Raw genomic sequence first — 26,383 nt, 5'->3', positions numbered from 1 at the left:
CAAAATGATAGAGAGGGGGGTGAGAGAGAAAAAGCAGATGAAATAACGATACATTTGAGTCGTGAAAGGCATCATGAAATCACAAATGTATTCCTCATGGAGGAAAGAAATTATATAACTTAAGACGGCTGTGATGCACCGACCTACTATACGTTTTGCGTTGTATATAGCCAAACGTTGATATCCTGCCGTGGACCCTCGCGGATTTCTGGAAATTGATTACGGAGATTTGGAAGATGAGAATCAACCTCTTGCATCGAAACATATACGTCTTGTTTCCTATTGCAGTCTTCCCCTCCCTCATCTCTCTTTCCTTCTACCGAGGTAGTGATAGGTACAAGAGGCGCATCTTAATGCAAGCCTGAAATGATACGGTGTGTCTGGGAATATGCTTCTCAATGCAGCATTATGTCCCATTAAGATTCATTAGATCAGTTAGTTAGTTAGTTTGTTTGTTTATTTGATTTTTTTTACACCTGCATTATACCTGCAAGACCAGCAGCCATTAACTCATCTCTATATTTCTACCTTTCATTCTGACTCTCTTGCAAACACATGAATACATGTATATACATATATACTGGTTGTTCCTAAAAAAAAAAAAAAAAAAGGTAACCGAAGTTCAAAGGTAAGCTATGTCAAGAATACACAGTTTATTCTTGTGAAATGTTTACTGAAATACAAAGTGGCTCATAAGCTTTAATTTGACGACTTACTTGCGTCACCATTGTCACGGATCACAGAGTTAGGGTCCTTCGAGGGTGAAGGGTACAAAAAATATTTTTCCCAAGTTTTTTTTTTGTTTTGTTTTTGTTTTGAGGTAAGAAACCACCTTTTCTGTATAAGTTTTTGGTTTCATCGTACGATGTTTGTTTTTCACACCAAGTTTTGATGAAATGCTATCCCCTCGGGTTAATTGTTTGCAAGTGAATGTAATGTTACATAACCAGTGTCTAGCTGCAATCTCTGTTGAGCACAGCCTTTCCTATATTCATTTTTTTTTTTTAATAGAAATGTGAGATGAATGGCATTGATTGCTACATTTTCATCCAGCAGGGTTACCCTGCTGGATGAAAATTCACATTTTTCACAAATTTCACAATTTTGAAATTTGACATGTTTTTTCCCGAAAACATTTCTTGACCACTCCTTATGCATATTCAAATGAGCGAGTTGATGATGTCATGCTCTCACAATTGTCCATGTACGTTCTATATGAAATTCGGGAAATTGTTATTTTTTGCTAGTACAGTTGAGAGCATATTCCCATAGCAAAATATATCTGAGTTAATATTTTTTGTCTATATGATTTATATTAGATAGCTTTAAGGCAAGTTGTGAAGCTGGAATATGAGATTTTCGTCATTTTTTTTTATATGAAATGAATAAGAAGTTGTGAGAGCGTGACATCATCATCAACTTGCTGAATTGAATATTCATAACGGCTCGTCAAGAAATGTTCTCCAAAAATTTTTGGAATTCCAAAACATGACAACTTCCTTATTTCTAATCCGATGTTGATCATTTTTACAGTGTTTTTCTCTTCTTCATGAAATTTATAAAATTTGGAGCGGATGTCTTCTTTAAAATGTGAACAGGTTGTTTTACACTAACTTGTAACAAATATACTTTGATTCCGCTATACCGTGCACCGTGAACTTGGGTGGGAAATCAATGGTTCTAAGAGCAATGGTCGGGACAGTTTAGCCCACTTTCTGACGTTTGCCAGGAATGATGACGGTGATGATGATGGTGTTGATGATGATGATGATGATTATGTTGTTGTTGATGATAATACTAATAACAATAATAATTGTGATGATGATATTAATAAAGATCATAATAATAATAATAATAATAATAATAATAATAATAATAATAATTATAATAATGATAACAACAATGATAATAATGAAAATAACAATAGAAACAATAGTAATGATGGTAATGATAATAATGATAATAATAAAAATGATAACAAGGAGAAGAGGAGGGGGAGGAAAAAGAGGAGGAGAAAATTATACTGGGAATGGTGATTCATCTAAAGCTTGCGATCCCCGGGAGAAGTTCGGAGATTTGTGACTGCAAATGCAGATTTTTCTCTCCGCACAAGCACAAGGAAAATGTCATAGATCCTCGGGAACGTTTACTCATATCTTGTTTGTAGCCTAATCAGTACTAATGGTGGCAATTCGTCGTGCACAACTCTGAAAAGAACTTGCCAAAGACATTGAGATCCATCATGAAGAAAATGATTGCCAAGAGCCAACATGCAAATACTAAATAGATTGGTCCTTCTTTACGTGGCATTAATGAAAGTTCTTTTCTGATACTCTCGATAAAAAAAAAATCACCAAGAGTGTATGTGCTTTTCTTCGAGGATTCTGTTTTCTTCTTCTCATTTCTTGTTGTTGTTGTTTTTTGTTGTTTTTTGTTTTTTTGTTTGTTTGTTTTTTTTTTGGGGGGGGGAGAAATAAGCAAGTATTAATATCATGGACAAAATTTTTGGTTTGTCTTTCACTTCATTACACACCCTTCCTTGATTATTAGTATTTCCTTTTAACTTTTAACTGTTTTAATCTATCCTCGTATTTTAATTGTATACGTGTGTAATAATAGATCTTTAAACGGATAGGTGTAATTGACAATTACATCAAATTTACATAATTCTGTTTTTTTTTCTTATTAATGATAAAGAGTACTTCGTGTAAAAGAGGAGTTTCCTGATGTATCATGTAGACATAAACAAACGAATAAACAAACAAACAAACAAACAAACAAACAAGCTTGTGAGTTCCTGACATGAGGAATTAAATCGATACAGGGAAATCGAGCAATACATTATAGCATATTGTTCTCACCTCGTGTCCAGACAGTGATAAAACAAAACGACAGGCCAGAGTAAGCTACTAATATTGATGATTTCACCATTTACTCATCCATTGAAGAAGAAAAGAAACCTTGACATGTCTTGAATGATGCGTGGTGCATTATGGGTATGAAGTCGTCTACTTACAATCTACAGTATATCTTTTGATGCAGTGAAAGGTAATTTTGTGTAGACGTGTCGGCTCGGTGCAAGTGGCAATTTCCGTCACTCCCCTTTCCTGCGCATGCGCGTTCCAGATTGCGAATCAATCGAATTTTGAATGACTGTCGACTTTGAATTTTGAATGACTGATAGTCACCTATATGCTGCCTTTCATTCCTCATGACTGCCTACTCGGATTATTCAGATAATTAATCTGAAAGGATGTTTTTCTGCAGACAAGCATGATCATCCACAGAAGAGGAGACAAAGACATACAATGTGTATTTTATTTTGTTGTGGGTTTGGGCATGTTTGACCTAGCACTTCAACACGCTGATAATATTTGCATGCATCAAAGCCACTTTAACTAAAAAAGAAGATAATACCTTATTTTGACGGATAAAGAACATCCATATTCTCATTAAAAACCCCAGAAAGTGTTACATCTTAGCCCTGAGTTCCACATCCATACAATATGTCTCAGTAAGCTCTTGATTTCGGAGATAGATCATAATACTTAGTAATTATAACAACAACAACAACATAATAATAATAATAATGATAATAATGTTAATAATAATGATAATGATAAAAGTAATGATAATAATAATAATGATAATAATGTTAATAATAATGATAATGATAATAATAATTATAATGATAATAATAATGATAAGGATAATAACAATGATAACAATAACAATGGTCTGCTATATCCAGGGGAGCCTATTCAGTGTACCCGCTATTCTGTTTGTATTAAACATATTATACGGCGGTGTTAACCAACACGAATCTGTGCTGCCTTTCATTCCTCATGACTGCCTACTCGGATTATTCAGATAATTAATCTGACAGGTACAGGATATTTTTCTGCAAATAAGCTCCTCTCTTAATTTGTCAACCTTTGAAGCTGAAGTCGATATTTTCAAATCTTTGTTGGTAAGATGGAATGCTTTATTATTGTTAATTCGGTTGTTTTTAACTAAAGAGACAAATTCTATATTAGTTTGAAAAGATTGCAGCCCGGCGAATAATGATAGTGTAAATGTAACAAAACTAAAGGGGCAAATCTGGAATCAGGCCACCATTCTCCACGACCAGCTGACGACACTATTCTAAAATAAACGAAAATCTTTGTCTCGCAGCAACCCATGATACATATCGTGTGAGGGCTCCTTCAGAAAAATAAAATCCCCCTTCCTGTAACATTTTGAGAACATCATTCAAATCCAATTTTGTTTGTTATATCATGCCCCTCTGCCATTTTGAATAGTATTATAATTATGATCACGCTATGATTGTATATTTGGAAGGTGATTTGTCTTTGAACTTCGCGACAAAGGAGAGATGAAATATAACAAGATAAAAACTAGTAATCAAATAAGATTAGCTGAAATAGCACTGAAATGAAAGTTTTCGATGAAAGTGAGTCAAAAGAACTTCCAGAGGATTCCAGCGTGACATGAACTATTGTCCTTCCATACGAAATTGTTCCTCATGTGTATAATTTTTAGTTACATATTTCTTGTTCTTAATTTGCCAAGCTTTTTCTGTGAGTTCATTTTGTTGCCATGCATGCGTCTCTAGCGCGTGTTGGATAGTCATTTGTACATCAAATTTGATAGCTATCTACACAGCAGAGTTCGAATCAAACGTGATGTGTCCCCCCCCCCCCCCCCAGGAAGAAGAAAAATACAACACACCTTTGATGACTTTTTAATGAATCAGTCGAACATCAATCAAAATAATCCTTGGATGTCTGGTGGAATGTATCAGACTTTGATGTTTTATCTCTTTTTTTTTTCGGCGGTTGTACTATCAATCATCGTTAGAAATGACAAAGAGCAGGTTCTCTCTTAAATCACCGTCGGTCGTTTCCCTTGCTACTATTTACATTTGCATATAACCTTTTCCATGAGCCATCTACATGTCTATGTACGTGCATTGTCCGTGGATTCTCAAGGACCAAAGTTCGTACAAGATGCAAAGGGGAATAAAATAATATGACAAGACTTCAATGTATCATAAAATATTTGATATTGTTTCCTTTTTTCTTAGACTTATTCAGTTGATTTGCTTTAGTTCTTCAACCTAACTTGGGGCTGAAGGGGGGGGGGGGATGGGTGGGGGGGGGGGGGGGGGGCGAGAGAAACAACACAATTACATCCGGTGTCTTGAACGAGCCCTTGATATAACGGCACTGTACTGTAGTCTCTAAATGCGAGTCTATACAGCATGGTGTAGTTGTTGCCCTCTTTGCTTTTTATAAACCTTACTTCATGTGAAAAGCTTGATTGCAAAATGGTTAACTTCATTCTTGCCAATTTGAGATATATAGATACAGTTAAACCTGCTAAGAAAATTAACAAATAATGAGAAAATATGGAATACTCTTAAACATAACTGTAAGAATGTTCCTTGTTATGCAACCAGTTAGGATTATTGGAAAGGTCTTATTTTGGTCTATCTGATGAAGGACTTACATGAAAGTGTTAAAAAATGACGCTTAACCCGTTTTCCTATCAAACTCATCATATAAACAGAATAATACACGCCTTGAACATCATGGGTTTAGTGGCAACTTAACACCCGTATCATTCTCACCTGACGATATGATATATTGTCATCACCTCGAACTTAGCTCATTTTGCCCATGCGGTTGCAACTAAAGTCACGATGACATATCGAGATATCCTACCTGTCCTATCTTGAGTATTCTATTTTGATGAAACCTTACACAGACAACCTGAACCTTATGCGGAATAATATGGCAATGAGAACGAGGCAATGGATTCGAAAAAGCATTGCATTGCGTGCATCCTTTTGAAGTGTGTGCACTTCTGGGGTAAATTTTTTCTCAAGTTTCCTTTCGAGAATGTATTAAAAGGGCATCGGCTATCAGTGCAGTAAATGCATTAAGCCAGCACAGAAATATTGCCACATAGAAGTGATACTTGACCTTTGACCAGACAGGGTTTTATTTTTTTTTCTTTCTAGTTTAGTTTAGATTTGTTTAATATTAACGATTTAGCAATGAGCTAATCCAAAATGAATGTGTGTGTATAAAGTGCGTGTGTATGTGTGTAGTTGTTAAAGAGATTTGCAGATTCTATGATATCGCCATTTGATAAACTCAGCTAGACAATAGCAAACAAGAGAAAACATTTATGCAATAACCTACGATTATCTCGAACCACCTGTTCGACTGCAGCCTCGGACAATCGACGGCTTTCGGAAGTTGTTGACAATAAATACATGCCAGTAGATGGTGTCAGAAAACTGACATAGACGTATCGACGCTGTTTGGGCCATTGACGGGCCAATCTAGCATGTTGGTTGCACTCACACTTTTAAACAAGCACACACATAAAAACGCACAGGCTCACGGACGCAGACACAACAACAACAACAACAACAACAACAGCAACAACAACAACAACAACAACAACAACAAAACTAATATAAAATATTGTTTCTCCAAACACATCCCCATCGACTCTGCAGCTCTATATCAATGAGCCGTCATTTTAAGCGATCTCAGCTATCACCTTGCAAACACACCCATCAATCTAAAGCGCACCATGCGTCCGCAATAATTAGAGAGAAAGCATAGCACTGAAGGTGTGAAAAATATATGACGGAAAAGGGACGAAAATGTTTGACACTACGGAGGACACAGACGACAACGAGAAGGGATGAAAACAGTAACATGAAAAGTATTCATCGTGGCTAATGCAAAGATCTCTCCTTGTTTTTGTCTATTTCTTTTAGTGCCTTTGAATTCAACAGAAGGTCATATATGAGGATCAACCAAAAAAGATGGCAATTTTTTTTTTTATTTGTTTGTCGTGTTTAAAATGATCGTCTGAATCTGGCGCAAATAAAATGTGAGATGGTCCATATTGCTTATCAAATATCTTGACTTATTTTTGGCAAGGATTTTAGTCTCTGTTTTTCAGGTGAAAGCAGCGACATCAAAACAGATTTTGCTCTCCTTCTGTCGTGATTTAATTACTCCAATGCATCACTGCTCGACCACGAAAGTTTGCAGGCGAAAGCTAACGATCCGTAGCTAAATGAAATGCAAGCCGTCTCTCAGGTTCCCCTTACACGGGACGACTGACAATAAAAAGAGAAAAAAAAATCAGAGGGGAACGCAAAGGTTGGCTACAATGAGAGAGTGTCCCTTTTCTTTCCGATTCATAGCAATCACCACACACAAAGAATGCGTTGAAAGGACAGGAACTGACGAAAAATGGTCTGCAAAAGCGATATTTGTTTTTCCTGCCCGCTCCCTCTTTTTCGCTCTCCCCCTCTCTCTCTCTCTCTCTGAAAGTCTTTCTTGCTCTGACTCTCTTTCTGCGTCAACCCTCAGCCTGCTCACATGTTTGGATTTATCATTATGGGAAGTCAATTTGATTTATATCTGAAGTACTCCTCACGTTAGATTGCAAACTAACGATTTGAAATCGGTAGGCTCCGAGTCGTCATAAAGCTAAAGCAGAAAGGGGCGAGTACGAACTAGACGAAATGTTGGGCAGACATATGCGTGTGCGTTTATGGATGCAAGTAGGTGGGTGTGTGTGTATTGGGGGGGGGGGGGTGAGGACGAGTGGGACATACTTCGTTTTGTTTTTCCAAGCTCCTTCTACGCCTCGGAAATTATCTGCCAGATATCCTTCGTATCTAATCGATTAAGTTCCATTTCGTCCAGCTATGGTTTCTTTCCTACGCCTCATGGGCAGTCATCACAATAATTGGAAAATATTACACCCTGATGGTGGAAAAACTTACGTATCGCTTTAAACATAACCCCAGGCCTAGACTATAGCCAAAAAGTGGTATACTACTTTGTCCGCGAGGGTCGGAGAAAATTGCAGATGTATGAAACATCACATTTTAGTGCATTTGTTTCCAATTTTCTTCCTGAACGGGTGCAGATTGTGCGGTGTTTTATTTTTCCGTACAGAGTAGAAGCTATAGAGACAAACATGATAGGATTAAATGTTCCTCTGTGTCCCGCGAGTAGAAATGTTTCTGTATATTATGTGCTTACGAACCCTTGATGGCAAAAGCCAGAGGAAGAAAATCTTGTTCAAAGATAAACAGTTTGTTTCGTCGCTTTTCAATAAAACCTCATAGATTCTCTCTCTCTCTCTCTCTCTTTTTAGTGGTACCACAATATCTCCTAACTTATACCTCATAGGAAATATAAGATGATTTGCAAAAGTTGCCCTCGCAATTGTGTTGCTTAGTTCTTAAAAGTTTGATGCTGCTATTTTTATTTGTTTGAGTATGTCAGAAAAAAAAATCTCTCGGCCGTGAGTAAAAGCATGTACTTTTACAGAAATTTTGTACTTCTAGTTTATTTATGTTTGTTTCTTTTGCTCGTTTTCAATATTCATTGGTATCATTATCTCTAAAATGCTTAGAAACATTTTGAAACAGGTGCCTTATATCTATATCTATATATTCATATCAACACTCTTATCATATATCTGTACAGGCCTATACATAAATGTTATGCGTACGTGTGTTTGTGTGTGTATGTATTTGTGTGTTTCTGTGTAATGGTGCGCGTATCTGTGTGTATGTGCATATAAGGACATGACTGTGTTTAGAAGCCATGGTTACCATCCAGGCCTGCATGGATAATTGAGACTGGAACTTTTGGAGTACATTATCCCAGTTCCCATTGATATTTGTTTCTTCTGAAATCCTAGACGGGAACACGGTCTTCCTGAGAAGGAATCAAATCGGTTTCCGATGTTAGATTAAAATTTTGCTCCCCTTAGCTACTCCAGTCAGGACCAGGAAGACTTCCTCTCAGAGGCAGGGGGTTTTGTATTAACGCGTTCTGCAATCATCAGGGTGCAATCAGCGTCTGGTGATTGTAAAGTGATGAAATGCCATTTTTTTTTTTTTTTTTTTGGGGGGGGGGGTTCTCATTCAGGAATACATATGCGTGTGTGTATGTGTATGTGTGCGTGTGTGTGTGTGTGTGTGTGTGTGTGTATGTGTATGTGTATGTTTATGTGTGTGTGTGTGTTTTATTTGGCTTTGACTTATACACTTTATGAAAAATAGTTTCAACTTTGCGCCTTTATCAGTGTCACACAGAGAGCACTGTTGGGGTGCAACATTGCACCTTTCAGGCCAGAAAGGTGCAAAGTTGAACCTCTTCTTCGTGGAATGTGTCATAAATCATACGTTTAATATTATGTGGTTTAACTATTATAAAAGAAAGTTATATTTAGTGCAGTTGTTTATTTAACGCAGTCTGCATGATGCATTCAGAAATAAAAATTAAACATCTGTATGTTATAAACAAATGTATACATACTATGTTAAGTATTTCATTGTCCACGTGTTGGCCGAACACCAACGGTTAGTAGCAGTAAAACAGAGGTAGGCCTACTACTCTGGAAATTTGGCTATACACCAACTGTACATTTTCACTTCTAGACTGCAATACACTTTGCAAAGGGCAAGGTACTCGAATATTTGTGTATATAAAAGAAACTGCATGATAAGTTTCCAAAATTATACCTGTATCTATATAAAGAGACAGGGAGAGAGAGAGAGAAGTACTTCTTCAATTTGTTCAAAATGTTCGATAGAAACACCGCATATGAGGATCTCTGAATACCAAAGGTAAAATAAGTATTGCTTTGTTTGGTTTGGAAGTGATTTCTTAGTCCGTTGTTACCGTTGTCGTTCTTAGCTGGATTGTGCGACAGCCGTTTTCTCCCTGGCTGAAGAGTGAAGAGGATTGAGAATACTGCACTTTAAAGAATTTGCAAAAAGTTAAAAAGTTGAAGAGAAAAAAAAATAAGAATGTCAATCGAATTGAGAAGACAAGGCGTGCTGTCATTGTCAGACTCGCGCTCAAAAAAGATCGATTCAGTTGCAGTGAATCTGTGTATTTGACGTGATCATGCGATGACTGTGATCGGTATAACGCGTTTGTGGCGTGCTCCCGTGTAAAACCATCCCACCAAGTTCCACAACAAATATTATCGCTGTCGCTTGGAACGCTTATCCATTCCGAGCGAGCAGGCGACGGAAGCATGTCGGAACGCGGGAACAAATTTGACTGATATCGTATGGAGTTGTTATGGTAATACTTCCTCGCTATTTGTTCCCTTTCGTGCGGTGAACGAATCCGCCTCCAGCGTCGATTCATATCGATTGTATCGATCACTGAGAAATTAAGCATGCTTTGCTCAAAGTTTCAGCGCTGTCTATCATGCTCGCTTCTTAGATTCAGGATCCATTTAATCTTCGGATGCAGTTGAGTACACTTTAACGTTCCTATTATCAACACAACACAATTAAAACTGAAGTTATTCAACAAACATTGAAGTTAGTTCCCTCCCCCTCCCCACTTTTTTTTTTTTCATATAGCTCCGTGACCAACACATGCGGGTTTTTAATACAAAGTGCTGCTAAAAGCAGGAATCACTTTGGAGTCATTAACCAGTTGTTACGCTGAAGAATACTTCCGCTGCTTTACTTTAAAAATTGTCTACCGTTTTGTTTGCCTTGATAAACACATTATCTATATTGCACTGTCTAAATAAAAGCGCTTTAGTTCTCCTACTTATTCCTTTGACCGTGTTGAATAAAAAAGAAAACATATTTTTATGATATCAAGAGTCATTTAATGGTAATACACAAAATTATGTTTGTATTACGAAAGTCATTATTGTTGTGGGGGTTTATTTGCCATAAAGAGGTAACGATATATAATGTGTATTTCTAGATAAGATAGTCATCATTTCTGAAGACAATTTAGAATAGAAGTTTGCGAGAATCCTTCTGCATCTCCTGGATGACTAACTACCGAGAATCTCACAAACTAAGGATAAGTGTTGGTAAGCATAAACGAACCAGCTGAAGTTCCCTGCTGCTCGAAATCCGCTAACACGTTCCTTTGGTATGTGGGACTACGTGCTATGTGTCTGAGGGTCATTGTTTTTGCTTTGTTTACGAGATAAACAAAAACAAACAAATAAACAAACGAACAAGCAAAAATCCCATGGAAGGGGTTGATTGTTGCATTCTTTTCTAGGTATTATCTAAAATTCAGAAACATTTTCCCGTTTCTATTGCTTAAGAGTTCTATCGTTGTATACATAATTATTTCTCTCTGTGAGGAACATTCCCCGAAATATGCTCCATGTCCTAGTACTTCAAATGTTATGTAGCGATATTCACAAGTTGTTTAAATATGCTTATGATAATACTGGGTTAAACACTCATAAAAACACATAATATACGCAAACACGACATCTTCCTGCAGTTCCCGGCAGAAGTGTGTTCATATGAACAATATCTGGAAATGGATGGACGGCTTCTTGAAGGTGTCTGATTTCCTAAATCTCGTAGCAAGTTATATATAGGCTACATACATGAAGAGTTTGTTTACAAAAAGCGATAAGTCCATATTTGCCAAATGGATATATTTGCGATTGAAGGTCAAGAAAAATAAAGAGAATAAAAAGAAAATTTTTGCTTCTTTTGACCATAACTTCAACAATATACCTTTATAAGTAGTGACCAATGTATCATTTAAAAGATATTATTTTGTACATTATGACAGAAATTGTACTTCAAAATCTTCAAAAATGGACTTATCGGTTTTTGCAAACAAACCCTTCATATATTCAGTATACATATATGTATATGTATATATATATATATGTATGTATATATATATATATATATATATATATATATATATATATATATATATATATATATATATATATATATCGCTCCTTCCCCATCCTCCCAACCCCTTACCTACATTTGAGGTACGGTAGTGTCCCTTTGGGGTAGCGTTAGCTTTGCATTTGGCGTAAGAACCGAAAAAACAAAAAGAGGGAGATCGTTGATTAACGGTATTTCTTTTATGTAAGAGCTGTTAACTACGGAGAGATACCCTGTGATCTTAGAAATTAGAAATCACCTCGGCGCTTTTGATGAAACATCTCCTCCCTTCATACTGACTAAAATTTAAAAAAAAAAGTCGGGATATTTGTTCAATATGCCGCACGACCGAACCAATTAATAACATAAGAAGTCAAAGAGATACCGTGGCCATGGATTAGAAGAGTTGGCATGATTACGTTGTATGCTATCATTTTAAATCCCGCACTTGCTTTTTTGTGAAAGATTCTTAACTGTAATCATTTCCAAGTGAGTAATACCATCAGCTTTGAATATTTCCGTCAAAAATATTGAGGAATGTCGAAGGTTCACTGAACGATAAGAGCATTGCCAGAATTTCTGAGTATGGCTAATCCACTTAAGCTAATTGGTCCAATCTATACGTGACCAGCTTCAGTAGCCCCTGTCGCTGTGACCCAACACGTGTATCGGCGCTAGGGCTCTACTGCATACACTTAAAAAAAGCGACCTGGGAATCAGGTTAGCGACAGTGTGTGTGTGTGTGTGTGTGTGTGTGTGTGTGTGTGCGTGTGTGCGTGGGATAAAGAGAGTGTGTGTGTGTGTGTGTAAGTGTGCATGTGTGCGTGGGATAAAGAAAGTGTGTGTGTGTGTGTGTGTGTGTGTGTGTGTGTGTGAAAACGACGGAGAGCAAAAAAAAAAAACAGAGCTAGAGAAGCGAGAGAAGTAGAAAGATAGAAGCAGGGAGGAGTGTGAGAGAGAAAGAGAAAAAGAGAAATAGAGAGAAGAGGAGGCAGAGGAAGAGAGAGGAAAAGAAATAGGGACATGAGGGAGAGATTTAAAGAAAGATGACTAAAGGGTCACGTGAGGAGAGAGTGATGGTGAGAGGGAGAGAAAGAAAGAGAGGGAGAGAGAATGAGAGAGGAACGAACAGAGAAAGAAAAAAGGTCGTGGCTTTTAGGAAGCTGCAGAAACTTCTACAGCTCACTTCTCAGCTATATACGTGTAGCTCACTCGCCAACTTCATGTATCTCAATTTCGCCTCATTCTTGATCCTGTTGATTGAATTGAATAATTCACTTTATCGCCCAGGCCAAAAAAGAGCGCGTCAAAATTCCTTGTGGACGTTGTGCTAATTATGAGAGTTGACATTTGTTGATGTTTTATGCAGAAAACATAGTCAATGATAGTAGAAAGAACTGGACGTGACGTGCACTCTCTGTAGACGTACTCGGATACCAAACGAATTACTGCAACTTGTTCAAACTGTTTTCCAATAAAATGATAGCGAATGACAATAAATTGCTTTCGATGAAAAGTAGTAGATATTTTTCCTTGCTGTTGAAAGTCTTGGGTGTTGAAATCATTCATTTTTATACATTAATGTGTTTATAACATATAGGAAACCGCAATATATGCAGGTAGGTTTCTCGTCAAAAGGTAGATGTAACTCCTGAGGGTACTATACAGCACATCTCATAACTGCGGAGGCGGTTCATTATCGGGAAATTTTATAATTTGATTCCGATCTCGAATTCCTCAAGAAGTTTTAATTTAATTATGCTGAAAAAAAAAAATCTTCAAACAGATTTATACAGCGCATCCCAATCTAGAAAAGACGATGTAAATGATCATCGTTTAGTGTGCAATCACACTGTAGGGACAGTCGAAATTTGCACGCTAATATACATTTTCTGACAGTAAAGCAGCAAAAATGAGCTACTACACACGTTTATAAACGCACACACTCACACACACATGCACAAACTCACATACACATGCACGCATGCATACACACATTCAAACGCACACGCACGCACACAAGAATATGTGCATCACGTGCACATGACGGCGTTGCAGACTGTACTCATGTACAGTATTCATGACAAGTCTGGATTCTTCGCTTTAATTGATTTTTGTCTTTTTTGTGTGTCATTTGATATTTGATAAGTGTTCATTTCGTAGAGGAGATCGCAATCATTCCAAGTTCGAGATGATAGTACAACGTAAGCCCACTTTAATAGTGTGATAGTAGTAGGGAAACTTGCCAAGCTGCATTCAGCATTCTTCAGATCGTTGCTTACAGTTAAAATCAAATTGTTTGTGACATAAATCAACTGCAAACATCTTAATGAAAAATGTCTCTTACTTTTATCCGGACGTTTCTGCAGTGATCCCCTATTGGAGTGCCTCAAACGACGAAATGAGAGTTGGGGGAGACTCGAAACCAAAATATCCATCAAATTAAGATTTTAGAAACTTAGAATCAGACGCGTCCTCCGCGTTCGAAGGAGCGCTGAGCAGCGGGCGACAATTTTGAATGATGACGCCCATAAATCATTCCATTATTGTTCTGCGGTCGTATACACCCATCTCTGTCTGATTGTGGTAAACATATGATGGATATCGGACGGTGGAGGGGTGGGGCAAATTCGTCGAGATGATAATAGCCCGGGGACCTTCTCCTTCCCTAGGAAATGGAACGTTCCATCTCCAGCGACAGGTGTTAGGCTGTGCCTCCTCGACAATCTCACTTTAGCTATAATGTGGATTCAGCAAAATTTGTTTATGCCAGAGCAATACAAAAGTCACTCAATCTCTTCATTTTGCGTGTTTCCTGTCTTAAACATTACAAAAGGCTTATAAGAAGATGATGAAATATAGATTTATTCGGTAATATTCACCAAGGTTATCTTCCTCAGTGTTAATGGAAGACTCTATCCTTATTAGTAACCATGGTAACCAAGCATTTTAAGGTAGCTGTATACACGCCTGGGTATAGTGACACGATGGGTAAAATATGAACGTATATGTATGGACACACCGAACAGAATCTGAAGCCAACATATCTCGTTTCGAACCCGTAATATTTCACTTCCAAGTCATAACACATCGCTTCACACCTTTAATCTTTCTTTTTAAATCAACAATATCGCGCTATATATACGAACCTACACATTCATTGCTCCAACCCACACTATATCTAAAGTAGTTCTGAACCTTTGATCGGAACCAGCAATATCTCGTTTTAAACCTTAGCATCTATGTTGCTGTGCTCATATGATGGACCATGTGCTCGCATTCAGATAACGGGCAGAAAAAGGAAAAAACAACAACAACAAAAACGCAGGAGGAATGTCATGATTTAATGAATTTACGCATTCTCGTTCAAACGGCAAGAAGGAGAATGATGTTCAATAAAATTTTATTGACAATAATACCCATTATTTGGCAAAAGACAGCCTCAGGACAGGACAGGACAGGACATATCATGTCAATCCGTCCATCTATTTAGGTCTCTGTCAAAGACTACAGCATTGTCTATCTGTTGTTGTTTTTTTGGGCATTTACATGTCGTCTCCATCATGACGTAGCTGCAATTCTTCCAATCATCTGCAAGACTTGGTCTCCTACCTGATTGAGACTGTATTCGCGCAAGCGTTCTTGATAGTTTGTAATAATTGATTTTCAGTAACTTGCAAAATTCCCCCTCAGATCGGAACATTTTTATTAGAGGAGCCATGATAAATATAAAATAAATTATTACTGATGTATTGATTTTATGTTAAGTTGTCATCAACAACAAAAGCATACCTACAGCTGTCAGTGTTTTAAAAACACCTGTTACTAGCTGCGCGGAATGCAAGCACGCGGTAGTATGCATTAGCTAAAATAAAAAGAAAAAGATAGAAGCTACGCGTGTCCCGTCACGTTGTCTCAAACTTCTGTATCGAATCATGAGCTCAGTATGACAGATATTACAATGAAATTAGAATGACTACTGAGACATTCCCGTTATTTATCTGACGGATTGGGGCTTTTGCTGACCGGTTTTGCATCTCCTATGCAACCGCTGAGAATTAAGGACGAAGTTCCTTTTTTTTTTCAACAGATTTCACAGATTCTTTGTGCTTTGATTTTCAAGTGATGTTACAATAATACTCCCCGTTCACAGGTGGTGTCGTTGCTGAAAACGTTCATGTACTGCGCAGTCCTACCTGCAAAGGCACATAATATGGATCACAAGCTGTCTGCATTTACCGTACCAGACATTCTGTAGACTTCACGTAATTTGTCAAAGGAAAGGTCGTGAGGAAAATTGCGCATTTATTTTTGCTGATTCGCTGACATTTAACCGGTGATCACTTTCGAAGTATTTGTCTGGGCAAATGTTAACAATTCATTATCTGCCATCTCTGTCTCTCTCTCTTTCTCTTTTGTTGTTGTTGAAATTTCACCGCTTCATGGAAGAAAAGGGTCTACGCGTCAGTAGTGAATAGAGTGCGTTCAACACCATGTTAGTGTATTATTTATCGCCTACATCTTTTTTGTTTGTACGTCACGATAAATCAGGTTGTAGATGACAGGCAATTACACGGACATGTTTTCTCTATACAATGCTTCTCTTTCTCCCCCCTTTTTTTTCTCTCTCTCTCTCTCTGTCTGTCTTCTATGCTTATTTCTTTCCGTCTGTCCTTTCCTATCTACCCCCCTCTATCGATCTCTCTTTATCTTGGTTTCTTTATATTTTTTGTCTGTCTCTCTCTCCCTCTCTTTCTATATATCCCTCTCTTTTCATTTCTTTAATTCTCTGTCTAATTTGCGTATCTCTTTCTATTTTTATCTATGTTTATTTCTCTCTCTATCTCTCTTTATCTTTCTCTCTCCCTCTCTCTCTCTCTCAATCTGTCAATTTAATTCAAAAGACAATTGGCCAACCATCCCCTAATTTCCGGTGAAGGTAACAAGTGAGGTGAGATAATCAAACTGGCATGAAATGCTCTCCTTCTTTCATACCCTGGCGTTCTCCACAGCCGCAATATCCCATCTAGACATGATTTGGACGAGCGCGCCTATTCTCCAATATTTTCCTCTTTTGTTTTTGTTTTGCCTTGGTTTTGTTTCGTTGTTATCAATATTTTTTTTTTTTTTTTGGTCTTTTGCTTCTGCTCCCTTTTTTGTTAGTGTCTTCCTTTTCTGTAGCATACGGGGTTATTGAAAGGTAGTAGCGCTAATTTGCAAAACCTCCCAGGTCCGATGAAATGCGATACGCAGAAAGCATTGTGCCATCAGCATCGCACGCTATCTGCTTTCCATTTTGAAATAAGAGAGAGAGAGGGAGGGAGATAGATGGAGGGGGGGGGGGAAGTGGAGGAGAGGGGGAGGGATATAAAAAAGGTTCCACCACCTTCTCTTGTCTTTTTTTTTTCTCTAGATTCTTCTTGGTCTACTAAAGGGTGCCTGTCGACGTACAATGTAAATATGACAATGTGGTTAGGATGTTCAATAGTGTTTCACATATTCTGGTTGCCATCGTTACAAGAATACCATGAAAGGATCTTCCCCCTTTATGAAAAAAAAAAAAACCGACTTGCCAATCATGTCAAACAGAAAGATGTTTTTTTGCTTGAGTTTGATTGATCATGTTTTATTTTGTGCTGTTTTGTTCCATTATCGAGTATCAGATTTTTTACAAATAATACTGCCGCTCTTTGTCGCAGGATCTGCGCTACTCAAAAGCACGGGTTACCACCCTATTGTTTTCCCGAAAGTAGATAAGGCATGCCTTCTGCCAATTAAAGACGCGCATTCAGAACCTTTCAGACTTGCTTTGTATAACAACTCATTTACAAGCCTTGCAGACGATTGAAGATATCCATGTCTGCATCTTGGCTTATTGATTTGTCCCTTCTCAACGCGCGTGTCTCGATCTGTCCTTCCTACCTACCTACCTGGATGTCGTGCTCAACCTTTGGAAAACGAGAAGCCTTATCTTGATCGGGGCCTATTTTAGGGCTATGTACAGATAAGATTGGCCTTCGGGTCCCAAAAATGGATCCCGGATTTGTTCCGCCTTAGGGAGCTTGTTGACTCGTGACAAACATAGTAATTACATGGAGAGCCGTACGAAAAAGGAAACTTACAGAAATTATTATCTCGCAAACAGAAACATCAAATCCTCCCGGAACGTGCTCTAGATTATCGTGTTTATCATCATTTCAAATAAAAAAAAGGATTAAAAATCAGTTGTGTTTTTAAAACATTGTTTATCTGTTGTTGTTTATAATGACATTTTACGAGTTTCTTGGTGTCCAAAAGGTAAAGCAATTCAGTAATGGGATAGACCAACGTATGTCCGATGCTATAAAGACTGTTCTTTATATTTTTGACACAAAACACAGTAATTTTGTTCATTTTGCCTAGATGACCGAATATAATTTCCCGAGAATTCTGACGAAGAAAAACTGCTTTGGTTATGTGGACGCATGAGTACAAACTGCTTAATAGCTTTTGACTGTTGGCCATATCAACAAAGAAATTGGAAAGTAAAAGACAGCAAAACACGCTCGTTCAACTGTATTCAATCAATAAGCACCATGAGCACAGCAACTATTAAAAAAGGCCACTATTTCGTTGACAGACCGAAATGATCTTGACAAGAAATGGTAAGATATGGAGTATTCAAGGTATTCACCTGATTAATTTTCGTTTAACCCTTTTAGTTTATCGCAACAATCCTTCAAGTTCACCATCGTGAAATGCCAGATTTAAGGTACAGTCCCTTTAGCATAAACAAACGAATAATTATTTGCAGAAGATTTTGAAAGAAGAAAATACGAAATGACTGTATTTTCGCGGACTCTCTGGCTTTTTGCGGGGGCTGTGTGTGTTTGTGTGTGAGTGTGTGTGTGTGTGTGAGAGAGAGAGAGAGAGAGAGAGAGAAAGAGAGAAGAAACGTGACCTATTTTCGTCTCCAGCATGTATCGTTCCTTGAACTGTTAACGCGAGGCACAGTGAAACGAGTTAAACTCGATTTGCAGGTAATAACATTTGCTGTAAACTGGTTCAGAGCAGCGCGCAAAACTGTCACTTTCTTAATATCGTTTTTTCGCACATTTTCTTTCAGCGTAAGGTATATTGAAAGAAATGACGTATTCTGGTCAGTAAAAGATAAATATTATAGCCGTACTTAAACATCACTTTGAAAGTATTATCATAGGTATCTGCATACCAAGGTCTGATTACAGCCTTCATAATTGTAAAACCATGGGAAGATAAAAAAAAAAAAAAAAACGACCAGCGAAAACACGATTGATTCACTCATTCATTTCAGTCCATTTGCTTTCCTGACGCATTGTTTCACTTTTTTTTACTGACCTGATTTCTGGTTTTATTACAGCATGTCATTTTCTTTTCTCTTTTCTTACTTCCTAATCTACTCATGATTCTTATTAATCCTTGATTGCTAAGGAAGTGTCCTCAGAGTTGGCATTTCGTTCTTAAGATTTTGAATTTTAGATCTTATTTTAATGACAAATGCATCCACGATACCACGTGCAAGTTTTTATGTTTTAATGTTTCATTATGTCCATGTATGTTATTCATTGCATTCAACTTACTAGTATTTTCAGCCAGTGAAGGATGATTTTCTGAGAGCTTTTATAATAAACGAACAAATGGAATGAAACGAAATTGATTCAAATACTCTGAGACTTGGACTGTCACCCGATGTCTTCCCAGTCCCACCCATCCCCCCCCCCCCCCCCGTCTTTCTAAATCTGTTCGTTATTCTGAAGGTTCGTTATTCCGGGGGGTTTGTTATTCCGAAGGTTCGTTAATCCGAAACACACAAATTCCCTATACCTAAGAGGTTCGTTAATCCGAAAATCAAAAAGGTTCGTTACTCCGAACATTTGTGGCGTTATTCCGAAGGTTCGTTATTCCGAAGGATCGTTAATCCGAAAATGAAATTGGGTTCGCTATTCCGAAGGCTCGTTTATCCGAAAATGAAATAGGGTTCATTATTCCGAGGGTTCGTTAATCCGAAAATGATATTGGGTTCGTTATTCCGAAGGTTCGCTGATCCGAAATGAAATAGGGTCCGTAACGAACCTTCGGAGTAACGAGCTTTGTTTCATTTTCGGATTAACGAACCTTCGGAATAACGAACTTTATTTCATTTTCGGATTAATGAACCTTCGGAATAACAAACCTTATCACATTTTCGGATTAACGAACATGCGGAATAACGAACCTTCGGACCAAAGAACCTTTGGAATAACGAACCTTCGGAATAACGAACTGTAACCGTCTTTCTTACAACATGGATTATCTAACATGTTCCGTTTGTTTGCTCATGGTTTGCTTGAGGTGCTTTTTTTTGTGCTACATTACTAGAAATATTGGCACAGATATATACTTCTTTAAAGTAGATATGAAAGCTATGTATCAAGACTTTACAAAAATGAAGGTGGCAGAGCGTTGACTTCATGTCTGTACCATCTAATAGAGGACAGGGATTATTACCGAAGGAGCGGGAAAAGGGAATGCTCTCCAAAACTGTGTCGATCGGAGCATTATACGGTGAAAAAAAAAGATGTATCCCATTCATAATCGTACAAAAAAGTAAATACAATACAAATATCTCGAAATTTGAGGCTCTCTTGGTCTATTGACGACTGACGGACGCGAAAAAATAAAAACCATGTAATATCATTTCATATGTCCCGCATTTACAAAAGCTCCATCAAACATATGTCAGAGTGCGTTAGCATGAAGTTTAGCCGAGTTGGTCTGTATTAGTTAGCCATCAGGAGCATCCCGTTTCTTAAAACTGTAAAAGGGGCCTGTCAACTCCAGAGGCTCTAACTTTGACAGCCACAATTTTTTGTTGAATATCAATTCTATCTTATTGGATTCTATGTTTCTACACGGTGACGTATAAAAACAATGATATCCGCACATGAACCATAGTTGTACATCCTAGAATGATCAACCAATATTATTACATGAATTACTAAAAAAAAAAAAAACGTTAAAAAGCTTAACTGATGATAAAGAACCACATAGGACAATTCTCGATAGATATTGTACTCTTCATGAGAGAAAGAGTTGAATTTGCTGAACACTATTCTACTTTAGACGAACATAATGATTCGTCCTCTCTCATTTTCATTTTATACTTCCTGGACCGAGGCACATAGTGTAGAAGGTGTAGATGTTATGCACCAAAAGTGTAATCCACGTGCACCTTGTTTTCACCAATATCTACACCATCTTGAACCTCACCAAAGTATTGCCATAACGCGTCAACAGTTTGTCAGGGGAAAATGATTACTCAATTTAGCTATGGTAACAAAAGCACAACTGAGCACCATTGCGTGTCCATTACAGTCAGACTTATCTCATTTGTATGGTGTATGGATATTGCAGTACCGTTTCTTATGTTGTATCATACAAGATGAAGAAACGGACTATAATCGACAGCGTGGCCTTCAGTTCTCTTTCTCAACCGCTTTCAGCTGAGGTGAGGTTAAAGTACTTTTCCCCACCGCCATGGTAACCCTCTCCACTCCACCCCACCCCCCCCCCGAAAAAGGCTACCCATCTCCGTTTACGATCGAGTTGCAAAGGGAGCAGCATCTCCAAACAACATGTTTCAGAATGAAACCTCACATCTCCTTTTTAGTGGATAACATAATCACAGGGTTTGTGCGAACTTTTTTCTTCTTTTTTTTTTTAGTTGATAAGTTGTCAAACGCGATGACATTTAATGTTCTCTCATCCATAACCACGATGCGACGCCAGTGCGAATAATGATTTTTAGCAACAAGCACCAAATTGATACTTTCTTCACCCTTGCAGACACAGCAGGTTGTCCAAAGCGGGCGCCAGTCATTACTAATGCGGAGGGAAGAAGAAATTGTAGTCAAAAGATTTATTTGGTCATTTCCATAATTTGGGCTCAGGGAAAAGCGAAGTATCTGTATGTGAGTCCAGAAAGCCACGCTATTCATTCTCATTCACAACCATCATTTCAGCACATGCCCCTTTGACCATTTTCCCCTGCTTTTATACAAGAAAAAACTTGAAAACTTCACCCAGATACTATTCTGGTCTCGCCCCCGTCTTAATTGATACCATAAGTCAAGTGTCTGCGCCTCGACTCCGTTTAGCGCAGCTGCCTGTCTACATGTAGCCTTAATGGATTATCACCCGAGATATTGTTGCGCTGGTGCCATACATTTTGGGAATGCCCTCTTCTTTTTTTCTCGCTACCCCCCCCCCCTCCCCATCTTGCTCTACACCATTCCCCCTTTCTCTTCTTCATATTCCTCCTTCTTTTTCTCCACCTTCTCGTTTTCGTGATCACATTCTTTCCTTTTCTCACTACTTGTTCCTCCTATCCCTCGTCCTTCGTCATTTTTTTTCCGTACATACTTTTCTCCTCTGCTTCCTTACTCGTCTCAATTTTAGTGGTATAACTTTCATTTTTCAAAATAGGATTTCCAAGGACCGGAAATTAGTCCTTTTTAGCGACAGGTCGAGAGAATAAACAAAAGTATCACATTGTTAGATTTCCATAAAAAAAGGCTCATGAGTCGGTTGAATTGGTCGCTGAATCCCTTACATTCCAGAATTTTCCCAAATGGCTGTGGCGCCATGATATGTACACTTTTTTATCTTCCTCACAATGTTGCTAGGACGGAAGAATCGAAAAAGAAAGATAAAGGTCTGTTCTCCGTATTTCAGGAAATGGGACGGAAGACCCGCTTATCTCACATAGTATTACGTTTTCTCTGACTAGGTTATATGGCATTAGACTTGTACCAAGGAGGAGGGGAGGCATAACGACGTGTTTGTCTGTTCATGTATTTTGGTCAATTTGTTGTGTTTGTTGTTGGTTTCTTCTTAATCCACAGATCCACAGAGACAATTGCTTTGTAGTCTTTATTTTGATTGTTTGACAATTTGAGTTACAGGTAATTATATAAAACTTTTCATCCAGCGTTTTTCTCTTCTTTCTTTTGTGTGTGTTATATTCACCTTCACCTTTTCTGTCATGTGTTTATGCACATTTACATACATTTAGTTTTCAGGTTCAGATTCAATTCAGTGACATACATTGACCCAGCAAACATTTTTTTTTTTTTGTATACATCATGTACACATACCAATGCGATCAATTTGAACATGCTTGGGCCACATCTCTAGAAGTAAAAAACTTGTGACGAGTGTGCCCTGAATATAAATGAATACTTTATATGCAATAATTTACGATATCATAATCAATGGAGATACATGTACAGAAGAAAGATATAGGGACAGAAACAAAGACAAATACAATGACAGATGAGGATATAAGCTACGTTCAGACGGTGATCCTTAACCTCGAGGATAACCATCTCCGAAAATAAGCTCGTAGTTATGCACCGTGTGGACGCACTCGTTGATAGCTATCTTGAAATTAACTCTAAGATAGCTATCCACGAGATATCTCAGGGTTAGCACTCTATCAACGAGCCGGGGGGGGGGGGGGAGTCCCACCCGTAGTTAAGCATTGTGTGGACAGAACGTGTTGATAGGAACCTGTAGATAAACGTATTAGAGGCAGTGAGCCTATCCTAGAGGATATAGCTACCTTCGAGGATAAGCTTCGTCGTGTGAACGCTCGTCGTAGATGCGGAGCCAGAGCGTACTAGTATCCTCGAAGATAGCTATCCTTGAGGTTAAGCATCACTGTCTGAACGTAACTGGAGACAGAAATATACACTGACAGTGAGGGGGATGTAAGCAAGGACGTATAGGCCCACATTAAAATAACAATAGGGACATGGCACATAACAGACGTGTAGAACAGGGAGATTGTCGAAGAGAGATTTAGAATATGGAAAATGGAGGACAGCCATCAGACTGAGGACTCGACGAACATGAAAGTATGAGCCATCAGTGCATGCATTTTTTTCTTTTCAAAACCAGACAACTGTAAACAATAGCATAAGCCTTCAATATTGATTATAGCATAAAACACTAAAGAATTTGAAACTGAACACTTGATATACTGTGCATGTTTGAATGTAAATATTAATCATACAGCTTAAGCTTCACGTGGTGTTAAGTTGCTAATTTCGAGAGGGCTCTTGAGTTTTACAAGAGGCATGCATTTCTTGTACGAGTGTGTGTGTGTGTGTGTGCTTTTAGTTTAATACAATAATGCTGCACTGATAAAGCTGTCGTTACACCAGGCACGTCGTTGTTATGGCGTCGAGCTTTCTATATTACGTGTACTGCGCATGCGTGGTCATCAACAAGCATACCAGTAATCTACGCACCGGCGCGTACACAGTATTCACAGCAAAGATCATAAACATACACTATTTTCCTTACAAGAGAGTGAAACGACAATGGCTATTTTCACCCTCAATTACCCATAAGCTGTTTACTCGTGTATCTGATCTAATATCAAGTATGTGCACACTTTCGCCTTTAAATACTAGCGTTGTTTGCAACCACCGCCTCGTCGTTTCAAAATGGCTTCTCATTTCACGGTACATCGGGAGAAATGGACACGAGAGAAAACCAGAGCAAACTGGGGGGAAAATTAAGGGGAAAGATGTGGTGTGACGCAAATGCAAGCATGTTCGCCTGTTCCACGCCGGCTGACCACTAATGAATTTGGCCAGAGCAAACCGGAGGGCTAGACGGGAGGCGTCCGCATTGCGGCACTTACACTTTTTACCGCCCTAAATAGTAAACGGGCCCGCACATCTCTCCCGTGGTAAATGTCGGGTAATGGCTCCAGATTGAAAATTGATCTCCGACCAAGCATATTTGTGAGACGTGCCTAAGTTGTTTCCTCAATGCCCTTGAGTCGTACTACATTTTGCTCTCCTCCCCCTCCTCCTCCTCCTTCTCTTTCTTTTTCGTCCTCATCCTCCTCCTTCCCATCTTGTTGTCAAACTGTGGGGGGGGGGGGGGAGGACAAGAGGTTAATACCCGCGTCTGTGTCAAAGCAGGAGCCGAAGAAAGCCACCCTTTTCTCTTTTCCGCAGGGAAGAATAATAACTGTTGATATTTAACGTTTGCTTGCGTTTATATTAGCGTTGGCGTATGAGTGTGGGAGGTCAAATGATGTTTGTTTATTTTTTATTTTTTACTTCGCTTCGTCTTGTTGTCTGTTTGATTTCTGGTGAAATGGTATGCATTATATTTTTCTTGAGAAGTTTTTAATAGAGACAAAGCTTTATATTCTTTTTTTTGGGGGGGGGGGGAGTAAAAGAGACCAGGATGGTTGACATTAATCAAGATTAATATTGATAATTTCCTTTTGTCATAATAATTGCACTACCGACCTTTTAAAAAGTCATGACTGTAGAAGAAAAGAATGTCAAACTTCTTTTTGATCCATTATTGCAAAGAGATTACGACTGACAAAAAAGCATAAAAGGACTGTTTTGGATGGTGTCTCGTCAGTGTATTGTGTAATGATTGAAGGTTCTTGGTATAGCAAATTATCGAGGTTTAAAGTTGAAACAATGATCATCCGGAAACTTTCTTTCTCTTTTAGTCTTTCTCATCGTTTCCATCGCTTTTCACACACACGCACACACACATACTTTTTTAAATGATATTTTTATTTCAATTTAGTTCGATATCAACATCGTTTTCACAATGAAACTAATAAAAACAGCATGAAATTCATACAAACAAACAAACAGTCTATGCAAAAGTTTATGTATTCAACAATGTTACAATACAAAATTAGGAATAAGTCTTACAATGCAAAATTCACCTTGATCAACTTGATTAAACTCAAAAAAACCTCTGCTCAATCGCATAAAATAGACAAATCGCGCACGCACACACATCTCACGAGCTTATTTAATGCACACACTGCAATTTTAATAAAAACCCCGAAGTCCCTTCATTTCTGTGGTGACCCATCTATAGCCCAAGCGATTGCCATTAATATCACCCAATTCTCAAAATGCACAACACTGCTCTTATCACCTCCGCCCCTGGTTCAATGTAAATGAAAATATTTTCATCAAAAATTCCTTCTGCTTTCATTTGACTCTTCAGGGTACCCCAGTCTAAATATATATATATATATATATATATATATATATATATATATATACATATATATATATATATATATATATATATATATATATATATATATACATATATATATATATATATATATATATATATATATATATATATATACATATATATATATATATATATATATATATATACATATATATATATATATATGTGTATATATATATATATATATATAATACATATATATAAACAAGTTTAATCTTACCTTTGCACGTGCTCCCCTCTTTATAAACAAGTGAGACGTGACGATAGGTATTTGCATAATGATGAGCCATCACGTGTACCAACGATGAGGTGCCAGCGATGTTTCAAATGAAATAAAAACTACATGTGCATGTTGACGTCAATTAACAAACTAGCCCCCAAAATGTAATATGTAATATAATATAATATATATATTCTCTACATTACATGTATGTATGTATATATGATTATGATTATAAGCGGGATTGGCCTCGTACGTGGTGGGCGCTGCATTTTTGGGTATATTCTCCGTCACACACACACACACACACACACACACAC

The sequence above is a fragment of the Diadema setosum genome, chromosome 15 (assembly GCF_964275005.1).
Source record: "Diadema setosum chromosome 15, eeDiaSeto1, whole genome shotgun sequence".
Classification (NCBI taxonomy): Eukaryota; Metazoa; Echinodermata; class Echinoidea; order Diadematoida; family Diadematidae; genus Diadema; species Diadema setosum.
The sequence above is the reverse complement of the archived record's forward strand: the minus strand, read 5'-3'. Positions refer to the sequence as shown.